This window comes from Meriones unguiculatus, chromosome 3 (assembly GCF_030254825.1).
Source record: "Meriones unguiculatus strain TT.TT164.6M chromosome 3, Bangor_MerUng_6.1, whole genome shotgun sequence".
NCBI lineage: Eukaryota > Metazoa > Chordata > Mammalia > Rodentia > Muridae > Meriones > Meriones unguiculatus.
The window spans coordinates 105,199,792-105,217,697 of record NC_083351.1 but is presented as its reverse complement, the minus strand read 5'-3'; the positions used below and the strand labels follow the sequence as shown (position 1 = coordinate 105,217,697).

The 17,906-nt window shown below is 40.7% G+C and overlaps 1 pseudogene; it reads left to right on the top strand.

The window, feature by feature from the left end:
• Positions 1-3,296: 3,296 nt before the first annotated feature.
• On the top strand, positions 3,297-3,397 carry LOC132653296 (U6 spliceosomal RNA; annotated as a pseudogene).
• Positions 3,398-17,906: the final 14,509 nt, after the last annotated feature.

The window sequence follows — 17,906 nt, the reverse complement described above, 5'->3', positions numbered from 1 at the left end:
TAAAGTGTTTTGAGATCCCAAGTGCAGTGCATATTGTCTCTGGATGTTCCGAAAAGACCATTTATAACATGGGCTGTCACTCCCGTGGCAGATTCTTTCTAGAAGTGATAATGAACCTGGCCATGGCTACACAGAAGGGCGAAAGTCTCAGTAAGTCACAGCTTTCCTCTGGCACGCCATTATCACCATCAAGCCAGTCTTCGGTACCTGCCGATGCCGATCGGGCGAGAACAAAAACATGCTTCATGGAAGTCTGATATCTAACTGCAGAGTCCTCATCCCCCTCCCCGCACCCTGAGAATGAATCACTTGTCAGAGGAGATTATGCTGAAAACTTTCACGCAGCTACACTGATAACAAATTAACACTCGGAGTGGCTGCGCACGTTGCACTGATGCAAGCCCATGTTCCTGCTGCTGTTTAATATCCTTCCGGGTAATAATGACTTCCAGCACTGTGCAGAGGCACCAGGGAGGCCCTTCTCGCCGTCTGGAAAAGGACACCTTTGTTTCTCTGTTTTCAGTTCCCTCTCCTCGAGCCGGAGTTGCCGTTCCAGTGTCTCACAGCAGCTTAGACCATCACTGCTGAGGGGGTAATGATTCTTTATTGATTATGTGTGGTTTTTATGGGATTGCAGAGGTGGCTAAAGAGCTACCAGTCTTGGAAAGCTAGGACGGTGCGGAGAGTAGGATCCAGGTCTACTCTCCAAGGCTAACTTGCTTATTTTCTAAGAGGCCCTAAAGGCAATCCAGTCAGGAAACTGGTTTACTGAATTTTATTAGTCTCCCTATCTCATTTAATCCATTGTGTTTGCAAATCATCCAATTTGATTTTTACATAACCATAATCCCAAGAAGCTTTTGTTTTTTTCTAGCAATATCTTTATTATTTTAGTCTCACATACGAATCACATTGACAGCTATGTTGATAGCTGTAAACTCAATTACCAGCTTGGCTATTTTTTTTTCCAGACAGCATATTCGTAAATTTGCAATTAGCTCACATCTAGAAAATTGCTTGTATACAAAACCAAACGGTACTGTTTGCAGTTGCTCTATAGCTCTATGATGCTGGATGGAGGTGAGGCTATTGCACTGGGCTGGGGCTCAGTGGGGAAGTTCCGGCTTTACCATATTAGGGCCCTTGACGCCATCACCAGCACTAACAAAAGAAAAGAAGTCTTTCAGAGGACATCTATGGTAGGCTCCAGTACTGTTCCCTCTCCTCAAGTGCTTCTGGCCTCTGTTCTTGTCCATCTGAAAGATAATTAAGCATCCTCTCTAGAGTCCTCATTGTTACTTAGTGTCTTTAGGTCTGCGGATTGTAGTATGGTTATCCTGTACTATTTGGTTAATATCCACTTATGATTATACACCATGTGTGTCTTCCTGGGTCTCTCAGGCTCTGAGTGGGTCCTATAGTATGGGGAGCAGGGGCTCTTACTGACATGGACTCTGTTGTCTGCTCCTGGATCAAGCAACAGTTTTGCCAGGCCACAGAAGAAGAGGGTGTAGATAGTCCTAATGAGACTTGATAGGCTAAGTTGGTAAAGGAGGAGAACTTCCCCCTTTCTGAGGACTAGGGAAAAGGTATAGGGGGAAGAGGGAAGGAGAGTGGGATGGCAGGAGATGAGGAATAGGGCTATGATAAGAATGTAAAGTAAATAACTTAAAAAATTAAATTACAAAAAGGGAAATGAAAAAGCAAAGCAAAGGAGGCAAGGCTATTTAAGTACTTTCTTTCTTTCTTTCTTTCTTTCTTTCTTTCTTTCTTTCTTTCTTTCTTTCTTCTGATTCTCAATGTACTTGAACTATCTCATAACAGGAAATGTCATTTGGGGCAATTTAATTCACATTAACTAATGTGGTGAGCATAACACATTTGGAGAGCATAAAAGAAGGATTTTTTTTTCCTGGCTTTTAATTTTCTGTAATTTGGGGCTTGACAAGAAAATGTCATCAAAGCTTGGCACATAGCTCCTGAATTCTCATATTAAATTAAACTCAACTGTGTATTAAGAATAAGAGAAGAGAAGAGGCAGGACATACAGCAGAGAAATCCCAGCCAAAGGAGTTGGTCTAGTTGCTGGAGGATGACTGTTTAGGGTTAGACCTCCTTGGAAGAGACTGCTGGATCAAAGGCAGGCACTATACTGAGGAATGTAGAGGAATTTAGTAACAGTGTAATAAATACAGAATGCAGGAGAATCTGGATACATTGAAATTTATCCTTCAAATATTAATTATAAGACCCTGAACTAAGGTAAGGAACACCACGATCATCTCCACAAAATTAAAACGAGCAGACTCATTTACTTTATACATACACTCAATGTCTCCCGTTACTTGTGATTCTTTTTTTTTTAAATTTGTTTTATTTTTTAAAATTTTTATTTTTAAATTTAATTAAATTTTAGTTTTACAATTTATTCATTATATATCCCGATTGAAGCACCTCCCTCAACTCCTCCCAGTACCACCCTCACTTCCTCTTCCTCCCTATCTCCTTCCCCTAATCCACTGAAAAGGAGAGTTCTCTTCTGCCATCTGCCCATAGCTTATCAAGTCTCATCATGACTGCTTGGATCCTCTTCCTCTGCAGCCTGGTAAGGCCACTTCACCAGGGACAAGTGGTCAAAGTGCAGGCAACTGAGTTCATGTCAGAGATAGCCCCTGCTCCCCTTACTCGAGAACCCACATGGAGGCTGTGCTGCCTATGTGCTACATCTGAGTAGGGGTCTAGGTCCTCTCCATGCATGGTCCTTGGTTGGTGCATCAGTCTCTGCAGGACCTACTGGGCTCAGATTTTTTTTTTAGCTTTGTTGGTTTCCTAGTGGAGCTCCTGTCCCCTCTGTGTCCTTCTGTCTACCCTTCTTTCATAAGACTCCCTGCACTCTGCCCAAAGTTTGGCTGAGTCTCAGTATCTGTTTTGATCCCCTTTTGGGTGGAGCCTTTCAGAGGACCCTCTATAGCAGGCTCCATCCTATTTCCTCTCTTCCAGAACTTCTGGTGTCTATCCTGTTTGCCATTATGGGTGAGATTTAAGCATTCTCCCTAGGGTCTTCCTTAGTGTTTAGCTTCTTTAGGTCTGTATGTTTTAGTATGGCTATCTTATATTATATGTCTAGTATCCACTTATAAGTGAGTATATACCGTGTGTGTCTTTCTGTTTCTGGGATAACTCAGTCAGGATAATCTTTTCTAGTTCTACGCATTTGCCTGCAAATTTCATGATTTCCTTGTTTTTAATTGCTGAGTGATACTCCATTGATAAATGTGCCACAATTTCTGTATCCATTCCTCCATTGAGGGACATCCACATATAACTGGATGATAGAAGATTAGCATGGCCCCTGCTCAAGGATGGCACGCAACCTTGTTACTATTACATGGTCATTCAGGCAAAGAAAACTCTACTGTGTTGGCCTACTAGTTGAGTTACCACCTTCAAACACAGAAACCTTTTTTTTTTTTTTAAGAAGGGTAAACACAGATTTATTTAGGGAAATAGAAAAAAAAAAAGATGAAAACTCCCAATGTGTATACATGTGTTTGTGTGTGTGTGTGTGTGTGTGTGTGTGTATCTGTATGTGTGTTATTCCAAGAGAGAAATAGCACCCCAAAATAGGTTTTTGAAATCTGAAATCCACACTTGCTTTTCTCTCCATTTATGTTTTTCAGCCTTGACTATAGGAAGTCTGCTGTAGGGATGGATGGGAGCAAGACATAATGTTTTGGTTCCCCCAGTTCTGATTTCAGTGATCATGATCTTCCTACAGGAACTAAGGGAGAGCCTCTGGAGGACTTCCTTATGTGGTCACTTGCCGGGTAACCCTTTCATTGCCACTTCAGAATGTTTTCAAGCTTTCTAGGATTGCTTTAAAGGCTATTTGCTTCTCAGTGGTTCTTACATATCACTACTAAATATACCTCACCGGATATTCTCATTTATCATCATATTATAATGCACATTAAACTTCTCAAGTCATGAGGCACTTAATAAATCCACCTTCTTGTCTTCAATCTCTGAGCCATTCAGGCAAATTTACTAGCTGATCTCCTTGCTTCCTTTCTGCCTCTTTGGAAACCATCTTTTTATTCCAGCTGTCTCTACCCCCCATTGAGATGGCATGTCTCTTCTGACAGCCCTTGAGAATTTATGCCCCATTCCTCTCTCTCCAAGTAAAGACAGAATTAGGTTAGGATCTATGAAGAGGAAAAGGTTTGGTTAAGACTGATAATCTTGTATAATGCAATGAGTTATTACCTCGTACACAAAATGGCATCAATGCCCCCATTCTCTTAACTGATATGACGAACTAGATGAGGTTCAATGAATCATTGGCATTCTTCAATCTGCAATTCACCCATGTGCAGAAAAACCACACATGGCTGCCACTCATCATGGTGGCTGACTGCCTGAGTTAGGAAGGCAGATGAGCAGTCACTAGTCGATATTCAAAACCAAATCCAAAGTTATGGTTACAATATCATTCTGTCTGGCTGAGCAACTCTTGATTTAAAATTGAGTAAAAATATACTGTAAATGAGTCAGTCAGGCAGCAGCCACACACCCAGCTGTGGTCTTAGTAGTGGGCAGTTAATGCTAGTCAGAATTGTTTCTTGCTTTTTGTTTTGTTTTGAGATTGGTGTCCTTGTCCTCAGGCTGTCCTTGAACTTATGCTGCATAGTCAAGGCTGTCCATGAACTCTGGGTCCTCTGGCTCAGCCTCTCAGTTATTGGGATTACAGGCATATGCTTATCTTGTCTTTTGTGTGTCTATTGTTTTCCTAAGTCCTCTGACAAGTGGCTTCAATATTAGGCCATTCGCTAGATATCTAGTCTCTTAAGACTGCCCCAAAAAACTGTTCAGGCTGGGTTCCTTAAATAGTGTAAGCCAATTTCTCACATTTCTGGAGAATGGGAACCCAAGATCAAGGTGATCATGTTTGGTTTCTTTGAAATGTCGCCCTTGCTGTGCAGTGGCTACCCTTTCACTGTGTCCTGTGTAGTCATCCATTGGCGTCCATTAGTGTCTTTACCTCTTTCTGTAAGAACTGAGGCACATTGGATTAAGGCTCACTGCAGTGACCTCATTCAGCCTTAATTAGTTTTGTTGATACTTTATCTCCAAATATAGCCACATTACATGGTTTTGGGATACTTTATCTCTAAATATAGCCACATTACATGTATAAATTGTGAAGGAATACAGTTCAACCCATAACAGCAGATAAGAAAGCTAAGGCATCTAAGAGGCAAATTAGAGTTTCTAAGCTCTAGGGCTGTGCCCACAGGTACTATTTAACAGTTTATTTAAAATTAAAAACTAATGCTAAGACAGGTATTTTTAGCATCTCTAATTAGAGTTTTCTCACTGTATTTTAATTTCTGTATACTTGATATTAATGACAATCATTAAGAAGTGAGGTGTTTGTGTTTATTTTTTTCTAATCCCAAGCATATCATTTTTATTTCCCACTTTGTTTAAAAATTTAGGCTGCATATCTTCTCTCTTGATTTTCTATACAGACTGTCGTGGAGATTTATATCACTTTTTTGTGATTGATGATCATATTTTATGATTAGTGAATAAAACATCTTCAGCATTACTCTGAATTGTACACTGACGAGGCAGGTGTGAGGGACTGACTCAACTGTCAGCTTTTGTCATTGCTTTTGCTTCCAGATTGAATAGCACATCATGGATATATGTACAGCCCCTCCGTAGATGCCACTGACACCATACATATCTACATACAAACATACATACACCATACCACACCACAGACCCGCAGGCCTATATAATGATATACCGTACCCACATCATACATACATATACAATGCAAACACAAAACATCATATACATAAACCACACGCAGATCACACACATATCACACACACACAAATGCAACACACATGCATCATACATACACACACCATAGATACTGCCTACACCATACATACATACTTACACATATATATTTATATACTGTGTGCACATCACACACACGTACACCATATACACATGAACCATTGCACACAAATATACCATACACACATGACACACACATATACACTATAAACACACACACATCATTACGGCACTATACATATACTATAAAGTCATATATGCTACACTCTCCTCCCACCCCCTTACACGCACACACACGGAGCTAATTGAGGCAGGGGCAGGTTTATGTTCATTTGAGGATTTTAGCACTTGCTAAAAATACAGAGATTTGGACCCCATTGCTGAAGAGATTACACATTTTGGACATGAGATGTAGAGAAATCAAACGGGAACTGAGCTGGCAGCTTCTGGAAAAGTGCTATGGCTGCTGCTGAGGAACAAAGTCATTAATGGCCTTACTCAATAGTTGACTCTGCATGCTACTCTGCCAGCCAGCCAGGCGAGACATGCCTGGTTTATTAATAGCAAGGCTGTTTTGAGGGTATCCAGTGCCTTTCTGATTGGAGCCGAGGCCTGTTTTACAGCAGGAAATAGATGCCCAGTGCTGTAACCTGGACAAAAGTCACAGGTCACAGGCCCTCGGGGAGGAACATGCTGCTGCTGATTTGCAAGCTGGACATGTGACTACACTGCATTCTGAATACTGACGTCCGTGCCCACAGACCAGTGCTCCCTTAGCTGAGGGCACAGAAGCCTCTGTTCATCAGTGGACAGCGGTGGATGCAGACACTTGTGACTGGTCACTGTGCTGGGGGCAGGCGAGTGCTGATGTTCATCTGTAAAGGGAACATCTGTACGACCCTCTGCAATGTGAAGGAACATCTCAGAAGATGGAGCAGAGACAGTGAGAGCCAGGGCACAGACAGGAGTGCGGTGAAACAGAAACACTGGTTTCAGGGTATGACATGGCTATTGCAGTCACAGACACGCAGCAGACCTGCCGTTACCTGCACACACAAAAGATATGCAAATCTTGAGGAGGAAAATGGGGCTATCAGGAGTGGGAAAAGATCGGGGAAATATGGTCACAATATATTATATATGTATATGAAACTTGTCAAACTCTAAAATTTTATTAATGAAAAAATCAACTTGAAAAAAAATTGATTCTTCAAATGACTAAGTATTTTGTGACATTTTCTATTGCCAATAAGATTTCTGACATTCTTTTTTTTTAAAAAAAGGCTAATGACTCTGTAACCATGGTAACAAGTAGCCACCAAAATGAATTTTAAACTTACTTATTTCTTTTCAGAACTATAATTTCATAGCCATGGGTCAAGGAGAACCAGTTTAAAGCTTATTTAATTAGTTAATATGCTTTTTGAAGCCAAGTAAAGAGAATCATCCTTGCCTTCGAGGTTCAGAAAATGGGATGCTGACCCAACCCACAGACAGGCTCACCTTCAGAGCTGCTGTTCTCTCCAGCTTCCATCACTCAGTTTTGCCTCTGAAAACGCTGGTTCCTGAATCTACACTTTTTCACACCCTCTGTGAGATCAATAATCTGGCCTTTTCCAAGAGACTGTGCCCATTCAGACTTTTTCCATATAATATATTTGGATCATATTCATTTCCTTTCCCCAGCTCCCGTAAGTCTTTATCACATCCCTATTGTCAAACTTCATGTTTTCTCTCTCTATAAAAAAGTCAAAGCCAGTCCTGATGAGACCTGATAAGCAAGGGTCAGATGGAAGGGGAGGAGGATCTCCACTAACGTTGGACCTGGGACCTGGAAAGGGGCAGGGAGGAGATGAGGGAGGAAAGGTGGGATTGGGAGGGAATGAGGAAGGGGGCTACAGCTGGGATACAAAGCAAATAAAATGTAATTAATGTAAAAAAATTAATTAAAAAAGTCAAAGCAAACTAACAAACTAACCAATAAGACAAAACAAACAAACAAACAAGAACAACAACAAACCCCCCCCAAAGAAAACAAAATCTCCAGGGACTCTTTCCTAAAATATATACATAATTGAAGGAAGTTTTAATGGTGTCACCACATAAAGGGAGAGACAATTTACCTCATCTAGATGTCTTATGCCACCAAATCTTTATTAAACTGTTTTTTTTTTTTTTTTTTTTTGAGATCCTGGCCAGCCTGGAACTCGTTAAAGACCTGCCTCGGCCTTATTAATGGCACACACTACCGCAATTGGCCTCTTTCTTACTTAAGGAAACGGTAAACCCAATGTTGTGGGCTTTCTTGTTTACAGTATTAAAATACAGTCTTGGCCTTGATATTTTATTTCTTTCTTATGACTTGCCTAGCGCCCTTCAGGCTCTTGACTCCTTTTGGTAATCATGTAGAAGAAATGGCCATTTGGTCTTCTCAGCCTCTTTAGTGAGCTCTGTCTTGCCTTGATTAGTTTGCAAGCTTTGCGGCACCACATGAGGCTACAGCTCTAACTTCTAGTTTCTGCAAGGTGGTGATGGCGGGTAGGAGAGGTGCTGGATGGGGATGTCTGCATGAGGAAAGTCCAGCGCAAAGCTAGCGTTTGTACACTCGGTACCGGTTCCTCCACTCGAGGCGGTGGAACTGTGTGGAGGGGGTGGATCACTGTGGGTGGGCCTTGAAATTTTATAGCCCTGCCCGATTTCCTGTTTTCTGTCTGCTTCTTGTTCTGCCGAGATGGAAGGAGCCCGCTGAGTCTAAGCAGCATGCTCCTGCTAGCGTGATCTGCCTACGACGTCTTCCCCTCCACGACGGACTCCAAATGCGGCCTGCTTGACGCTGCCTTATGCTAAGGATTCTGTCCAAATAACAAGCTAACGTACTGTGGCATAGTTGTGTAGTTATAACTTCGAGTTTCCACAAAGTGGCATCTAGATGGTCAGAGGATCTCTCCCCGTACAGCACACCCAAGAAATTTGAGTAAAAGCCAGAATTCATATCTTATTTCTTTCTCCTTTTTAAAAGAGAATTTCCCACTATAGCCCTGCCTGGTTTGGAAATTGCTATGTAGAACAGGCTGCCTTAAAACTCAGAGCTCTCTTAATAACAACTTACTTTATAAAATTTAATCACTGTATTTGTTTTTAATTAATTAATTAAATTTACATGTTGACTGCAGTTTCTCATCCCTCCTGTCTTCCTAGAGCCAACAATCTATGTCTAAATAATTAGACTTTACAATTCAAATAATTAATGTCATCCTCAGGTGTTTTCCTTAACTTAATTGTTAGTAAAAGTAGAAACAAGTAATTTACCTAATGACACAACTTGATGAAAGCATTAAGATTTCATGTCTCTGATAAACCTGGATTACTAGCAATAATTTGCTGCTTTTTGGTACTCATTTCAATATAATTTCTAAAACCTCAAGCTGACTTTAGATTTAATACTGAAGTAATTAGTTAATTGTCTCAATTTGTCATTTTTAATGTAAAACAAAACAACAACAACAACAAAACAAGCCCCAGAACTCCATCTGCCTCTGCTCCTTAAGTGCTGGGATTAAAGTCACATACAGTCATGCCCAGCTCATATACAGCTAGATGTGGGAGAAAGCTTAGGAATTTCTCAGACCTTCTAGAAGCTTCATGAAATGCAAACCCCACAGAATGAATGAAGTAGGAACAGCCAGCCTCTGACCTAAGCCAAAGGGTAAGACAGTAAGACAAGGGGACAGTTTTCAGTGGGACAAATGCAGATGGCTAGTAAACTAATCCTGGACTCCAGGCACAGAGGTCACATTGGAGATTCTCTCTAAAGGAGGAAACATGACTCAGTGTGCTGAGAAAGCCTGGCGATGATACGATGATACTAGAGACAAAGTGTTTGTCTGGATCCAGGCTTCCAGTCAATCAGAGGAAAAAGGATTTCCTTTTATAATTTCAATCTGTGGCCTTAAATCATAAGGTTTTCGCCATCATCAAGATCCCCTTCCTGCTCTCTGATCATCTCCCCCTGGAGGGTGCAGCCTTGCTAGGCCACAGAGGAAGACAAAGCAGCCAATCCTGATGAGACCTGTTAGGCTAGGGTCAAATGGAAAGGGAGGAGGACCTCCCCTATCAGTGGACTAGGGGAGGGGCATAGAGGGAGAAGAGGAAGGGCAGAGAGATTGGGAAGAGATGAAGGAGGGGTCCACAGCAGGTATACAAAGTGAATAAATTGTAATAAATAATAATAAAACATCAGTAAAAAAAAATCCACAATTAGAAGCTAAGTTAAGCAAACTAAATTGAGCAACCGAAGCAACAGAGATGCAAAGCCAGTAGACAACAAAGAGATCATGAACTGAATGTGATAAATGCTGAAAACACAATGAAGAAACAAGAGATAAACATTCACTAGGTATGTTGGAAAATAACTAACTAGAACTCTTTGGTGTGAAAAATAAAGAATTTGGAAGACAGGACACCATTATCATCAGAGATTAAATAATCTTTGTGAGTAGGGGAAAAGAACTGGGAGGTAAAAGTACTTCTTGTATAAGCCCAATGACACCAGCCCAGTCCCCAGAAGCTGGATAAAAAGCTATATTCAGTGACATCTGCAGTGTGAGTGGTGTGATAGAAAACAGAGATGGGAGAATCAAAAGCTTGCAGGCCAGCTACTCTAGTGAACTCTATTCACAGTGTCAGAGAGACTCTGCTTTAAAACAAACTAAAAGAGAAATCAGAAGAGAATCCCTTGATATGCCCATGTACCATCTTTCCACAAAACAGATAAATTAAAAAAAGTCAAATGTATCTTTGTGTGTGAAAAAATGGCAAATCTCCTGGCATATGTTTCTATGGTAAACAGATGGTTAAACAGGTCTCCTTAACTCCCTTTCCACACTGCTGTTGTCCTACTCCAGAGACCCTCTGTGTTCTTCCAGCAATGCAACAAGTGGTTTCCCAAAGCTCTATTACCCCAGACTCTCACGTTGATGAAATTGTTCCTGTCCAAAGCTACGAGAATGATCTATGTAAAATAGAAATAAGACTGTTCCGGTGCTTTTGACAATAAAACCCATGTATTTCCCATTGTCTAGACCCTAAGACACCTGACCCTCCACAAGGGACTCTATTCACTTGTCCCACCACCTTGCTGTGAGCACTTCAAAGTCATTCTGTGACATAATCCACGCCAAATTTTACCTTCATGCCTTTGTCCTCAGCGCCTGGCTGATTCTAAGTTAAGGCTGAGGTTAGGTACCACGTGTTCCAGAAGCCTTCTCTTGATGTTCCTCAAGCCCGGCCAAGTTAGCGATTCTTTGCAGCCTTTCTGTTTACAAAGCATACATTCCTATCCCTGCACTTCACATTGTATTACAAAATGTGTTTACTTGCTGGGTTTCCTCCTTGTAGCAAATCCCCGAACACACTGAAGGGTCTGCAGGGCCAGCATGGTTTAGGAAGTGTGCAATGAACTTTGTTCGGTAAATAAATTACTTTTTCTTTATGTCTCTTTTACCTACAAAGGGAAACTTTATTAACTTAATCTTTCCTGAAAATCTAGTTGAATCTACCAACACAGGACATTCTGCATGTAACTATGATGTATCAATGAAACTTGTCGTTTGTTGTTCTGGTATTATTGTCACATATCACTGATTTACTTAATTAGTGCTGTTGGGGATTAATCTAGGCAAACCACCTACTATTGGCTATATCCCCAGCCCTGCTTTTACATTTGAATTTTGAGACGAAGTCTGACTAGGTTTCCCAAACCGGCTTTGAATTTGTGATCCCTCTATCTTGATTTTTTCCAAGCAGTGAGATCAACAAGCCTGCACCAGCATCCTGGGTTCTTTTTCCAGATAAGACTGGATGAAGCAATAAGGTGTGGCAGCCAAGATTTAAGCAGCTCTCGCCAGTACCCACTTCCTGTTATCCCTGGCTGTCTTACTCCTTCCTGCATCAAATAAAGGTAATATAAAAACTCTGTGACTTTTGAGCCTGTCATTAAAAATCTTTTGCAGCTGGTAGGTCATGAAGACACATAATTAGCACACAGAGAGGTCCATGAGGTGAAATGTGGCAAACCCCTGCTTGCAGGTGTGTGATAAACACGTCTGGGAAGCAGTTTTGCTAACCCAAGTCAAGCTTTTGGATGATTACAGCGCTGGATGCCCTATTGACTGCAGCCTCACGAGAGATTTCTCAGTTATATTCTATCAGTTAATCACAAGTCCCCTCCTCACAGAAACCGGGTCAGATAATGAATGTCTGCCATTGTTTTAAGCCAGTATGTTTTAAAGAATGTTTTAAATGGCACTCCAGTAACTAATACAGAAACCACCCATTGCATTTTTGCAGTTTTCCATGTATTTTTCCAACATGTCTTTGTAACTAGAAGGTGATTAATGAATATTGTTTTTAATATACAAACTTGCAGATAGTGAGCCAACTACTCGTGAAGTGCCTAGGGTAAAAATTTATATTCTGCAGATTATGGCCAGAGAAGAAAAGTCTGTTGTTACATCAGCAATGGCTGTGTGGGATTCAGATCTGTGGACACCTGGAAGTTTTTAAATGAAGTGAATTAGTCTGGAGAGAGATGACATTGCTCTGATGGCTGCTTCTATCTTGTCTCAGCATATGGTGAAATTCTATCTCTCAAAGATGTATTAGTTACTTTTCTATTGCTGTGATAAAAATACCATGACCCAAACTAACTCATTGTAGAAAAGGATTCATGATAGCTTCCTGTTCTATAGTGGATACAGTCTGTCACGGTTGGAAGCCAAGGTATCAGGAACAGCAGGCAGGCCAGCCTAACAGCCGGGAAGCAGAGAAATCACACTTCATCTGCCTACAGGAAACAGAGAGAGAACAGGAAGTGGGGCCAGGCTATAAAATCTCACAGGTATCACTTACCCTCGGTTTATAACCCCCCAAAGAACCCCACCAACTAGAAACCAGGTGTTCAAACACATGAACCTACGGGAGACATTTCTCACTTAATAGCAAAGGCCATTTATCTTCTTAACACAAAGACACTAAGTTTGGATTTATCCCCCTTATTTACTTTATCAGTGGTTTTTGTTTTCAATGCTGTAGGTTAAATGTAGGAGCAGAAGCATTCTAGCACTGAGCTACATTCTTTAGACTTTTTGCACTTCATGTTAACAATCCAAATCTGCAAGGGAGGACACAAAGTTGTGATTTGGATTTTGCTTCCAACATAACTGGCATGATAGTAATATGCCACCATGCTCAGACCAGTATTTAATTTATAGTCCTTTACTGAATTGAGAAATATTCTGCTTATTTTAAAGAATAAGCTAGATGCTAGGACATTTATTAGGTGCTAGTATTTATTTCATTATCATCCATTCTGCAAATATATTGGTGAAGGCATTTGTTTTAAAGCAGAACAGAGGGTGCTAAGAACATGACTCCTGGGATCTAATGGACTTAAATGTAATCTGTTGAGGTCATTCAATCAATAAGTTCTACTTCCTGCCTGCATTTTGAGCCACCCAGGAAGTAAGAAAATAAAGCAAGATTGTATAGAGGAGACAGGGTACCACTACTTTGGAGATGATTCTGGAGAAGTTGGCTTCCACCTGCAAGCAAGCTGACTTCTGCTATGGTTTAGATGTGAAGTGGTCCTCTAAAAGGCTCAGGTGTTGAAGCTTTGAGTGCTATGTTGGGGGATTACGGAGACATTAGGAGGTAAAGTCTAACTGAGGGAAGAAGGTCAGAGAGTTGGAGGGGTATGCGCTTGGGAGCTCTGTCTTTTGCAACTCCTATCCCTGTCCCTCTCTGCTTCCTGCTGGCCACAAGGGGAGTAGCTTCTGCCACATACTCTTGTTGTCCCAATGGGTGTTGTGCCTTTCTGCAGGTCCCAACCCAACAGAGCCACAACCCTAGACTGAATCCGCTGAAACTGTTGCTCAAAATATGTTGTTCTTTTCAGTTTTTTTTTTTTTTTGGTCAGGTATTTTGTCATGGTAGTGAGAACTTCCTAATTCTGAACATGAAAACCAGGCAATGTTCTGTAGTGGTTGCTCATCAGGTGATGAAGGTGTAGAGTTACCACATGTGGGAGAGAAAACTCCTGGGATGGAGGAAGGACGCCAGCCAGTGAGCCCTTTGGAGGTATGGCCGCTCTCAGCTGGCTGTAAGGAGGGGACTCTTCTCATCCTCTCAGCGTAGCGCCCATCTCCATCATGCATTCACATGTCTCCAGACAAGGGGAGAGTTTGCTCTCCGAAGTGTCAAGTCAGTCAGGAAGCTGGATTAGTGAAATCAGAACCAGAGCCACTCTAAAATCAGGGAAATCAAAGCCAACGCAGCAATTGCAATCCTCCCATTTCCACTCCAAATTATCATCAACCACATTGTTCAGTTCAGCTCAACCCAGTGTCTCCATTTCAGAGATTCTGAGATGAAATGAAAGCACAGTACTGCGGCCCAGATGCCCCAATGCCGATCCCAAGTCCTCCCACATTACATAGTCATGAGTGAGAAATCATATTTCAGCGACTGATCTTGTATAGTAAAGAGAAAGCATATGCAGGAATTAACAGTTGAAAGCAAACTCCATTTTCTGTGTGAGTAAACTATTAGAAGTTATTCTCGTCTTTTAATTCCTCATTTTCTTTCCTGTTCTGGCTATTCCAGCCAGGAGATCTTTGTCTACCTCAGCAATAGTCAAGGTTTTAGTCTCAGGACTTTTCAAAACCCTAAGCTATTTTTGAGACTAAGACACTACTAATTACTAATTTTTTTTTCACATTGGACATTAAAGCTGAAACACTGGTAATACTTGTTAATTTATTTAAACATTAAGAATTAAAACTTACGGTAGATAAAGTACCTTTATAGAATTCAGAAAGGGATTTTTTGTTTGTTTGTTAGAAGGTAGGATTTGATCGTATAAGAAGAATTAATCTTAGGGGTCTATAGCACCAATGGTACCACAGTTAGCAGGAATGGCTTACATATTGCAGACTTGCTAAAATTATGGCTTCATTTTTCTCACCATAAAAAATGATAAGGAGATGAGGTGGCTGATATGCCAATTATTTTGATTTACTAATCCTACATATATTATTATATATATACCTAATAAATATAGCTGTGTTCCATAAATATTACCATTTTTTGATTAAAGTGTAGTGAAAATGGCCTTTCTCTTTTTCTTCGTGTTTGCAAACCTTCTTTTCACACTTGGCTTAATTGAAGACAGTTGGTTTCCATATCAACGTCTATTTTCAAGCCCCAGTGATATGCTCTTCTTGGTGAAAACTCTGAAGACATTTCAGCTCCTTGTGGGAAATGTGTTTGGAAAAAGAGAGGTGCATTTAGCAATTATTTTGTATTTGTTTCAGATACTTGTGGGTTTTATTCTTTGGTCTCAGGTTAATATTTGAGAAATAATAGTTTCTCAATGATGAGTTTCGATGTTGAATCTGAAACCTTATCAGTAATTGCTCATGCTTCATTATATCAGCATCTATTGGAGTAATTCATAGTTTGAAAGGTTGTTTTATACCTTCAGCAAAGTGGCAGGATACAAAATCAACTCAAAAAAATCAGAAGCCCTCCTATATACCAAAGACAAAAAGGCTGAGAAAGAAATTAGGGAAACAACACCCTTCACAATAGCCACTAATAACATAAAGTACCTTGGTGTGACTCTAACCAAGCAAGTAAAAGACCTGTTTGAGAAAAACTTCAAGTCTCTGAAGAAAGAAATCAAAGAAGATATCAGAAGATGGAAAGATCTCCCGTGCTCATGGATTGGTAGGATTAACATTGTGAAAATGGCCATACTGCCAAAAGCAATCTACAGATTCAATGCAATTCCCATCAAAATACCAACTCAATTCTTTACAGACCTTGAAAAAAAGATTCTCAGCTTCATATGGAGAAACAAAAAACTCAGAATCTCCAAAATGATCCTGTACGACAACAGATCATCTGGAGGTATCTCCATTCCTGATCTCAAGCTGTACTACAGGGCAACAGTAATAAAAACTGCATGGTATCGGCATAGAAACAGAAAGGAGGATCAATGGAACCGCATAGAAGACCCAGAAATAAATCCACACACCTATGAATACTCAATATTCGACAAAGAAGCCAATTCCATTCAATGGAAAAAAGACAGCATCTTCAACAAATGGTGCTGGACCAACTGGATGTCTACATGCAGAAAAATGAAAATAGATCCATATTTATCACCCTGCACAAAACTAAAGTCAAAGTGGATCAAGGACCTCAACATAAAACCAGATACCCTAAATCAATTGGAAAAAAAAGTGGGGAACAGCCTAGAACTCATTGGCACAGGAGACAACTTCCTGAACAGAACACCAACAGCACAGGCTCTAAGAGCAACAATCAATAAATGGGACCTCATGAAACTGAAAAGTTTCTGTAAAGCAAAGGATACCGTCATCAAAACAAAACGACTGCCTACAGATTGGGAAAGAATCTTCACTAACCCTTTATCTGACAGAGGACTAATATCCAGTATATACAAAGAACTAAAGAAGCTGAAAAGCAGCAATCCAAGTAATCCAATTAAAAAATGGGGAACAGAGCTAAACAGAGAATTCTCAACAGAGGAATATCGAATGGCAGAAAAACACTTAAAGAAATGCTCATCCTCATTAGCCATCAGGGAAATGCAAATCAAAACGACCCTGAGATATCACCTTACACCCATCAGAATGGCCAAGATGAAAAACTCAAGTGATAACACATGCTGGAGAGGTTGTGGAGAAAGGGGAACCCTCCTCCACTGCTGGTGGGAATGTAAACTGGTACAACCACTCTGGAAAGCTATCTGGCGCTTTCTAAGACAAATAGAAATAGTGCTTCCTCCAGACCCAGCTATACCACTGCTAGGTATATACCCAAAGTTTGTTCAAGTACACAAAAAGGACACTTGCTCAACCATGTTTATAGCAGCTCTATTTATAATAGCCAGAACCTGGAAACAACCCAGATGTCCATCAACGGTGGAATGGGTACAGAAATTGTGGTATTTTTATACAATGGAATACTACTCAGCAGTCAAAAAGGAGGAAATCATGAAATTTGCAGGCAAATGGTGGGATCTAGAAAAGATCATTCTGAGTGAAATATCCCAGAAGGAGAAAGACAAACATGGGATATACTCACTTATATAGCCCTATAACATATGATAAACATAATGAAATCTATACACCTAAAAAAGATAATCAATTGAGCGGACATGGGGTAAGATGATCAATCCTCGTTTAGAAAGACAGATGGGATGTGCATTGAACGTATGACAGGAGTCTACTGAGTGCATCTGAAAGACTCTAACTAGCAGTGTTTTCAAAGCAAAGACTCACGACCAAACCTTTAGCAGAGTACAGGGAATCATAAGAAAGAAGGGGAGTTAGTGTGATGGGGAAAGGATAGGAGCTCCACAAGGACCAAATATATCTGGGCACAGGGTCTTTTCTGAGACTGACATTCAACCAAGGACCATGTATGGATATAACCTAGAACCTCCACTCAGATGTAGCCTGTGGTAGCTCAGTAACCAATTGGTTTCCCAAAGTGAGGGGAACAAGGACTATTTCTAACAGGAACTCAATGACTGGCTCTTTGGTCTCCCCACCCCCGAAGGGAGGAGCAGTCCTGTTAGGCCACAGAGGAGGGCTTTGCAGCCAGTCCTGAAGATACCTGATAAAACAGGATCAGATGAATGGGGAGGAGGTCCCCCCTATCAGTGGACTTGGAAAGGGGCGCGGTGGAGATGAGGGAGGGAGGGAGGGACTGGGAGGGAATGAGGGATCGGGACATGGCTGGGATACAGAGTTAATAAAATGTAACTGATTAAAAAAATAAATAAATTAATTAAAAAAAAGAAAGGTTGTTTTATGCACATTTTATTATCAGCACACACTGATCATTTGAGAAATGTTTCCTAATTTGATAGACCTCTCCATTCTTATCACATTTTATCATACAATATAAACAAATCCTGATTTTTATTTTTTGTTTTTTAA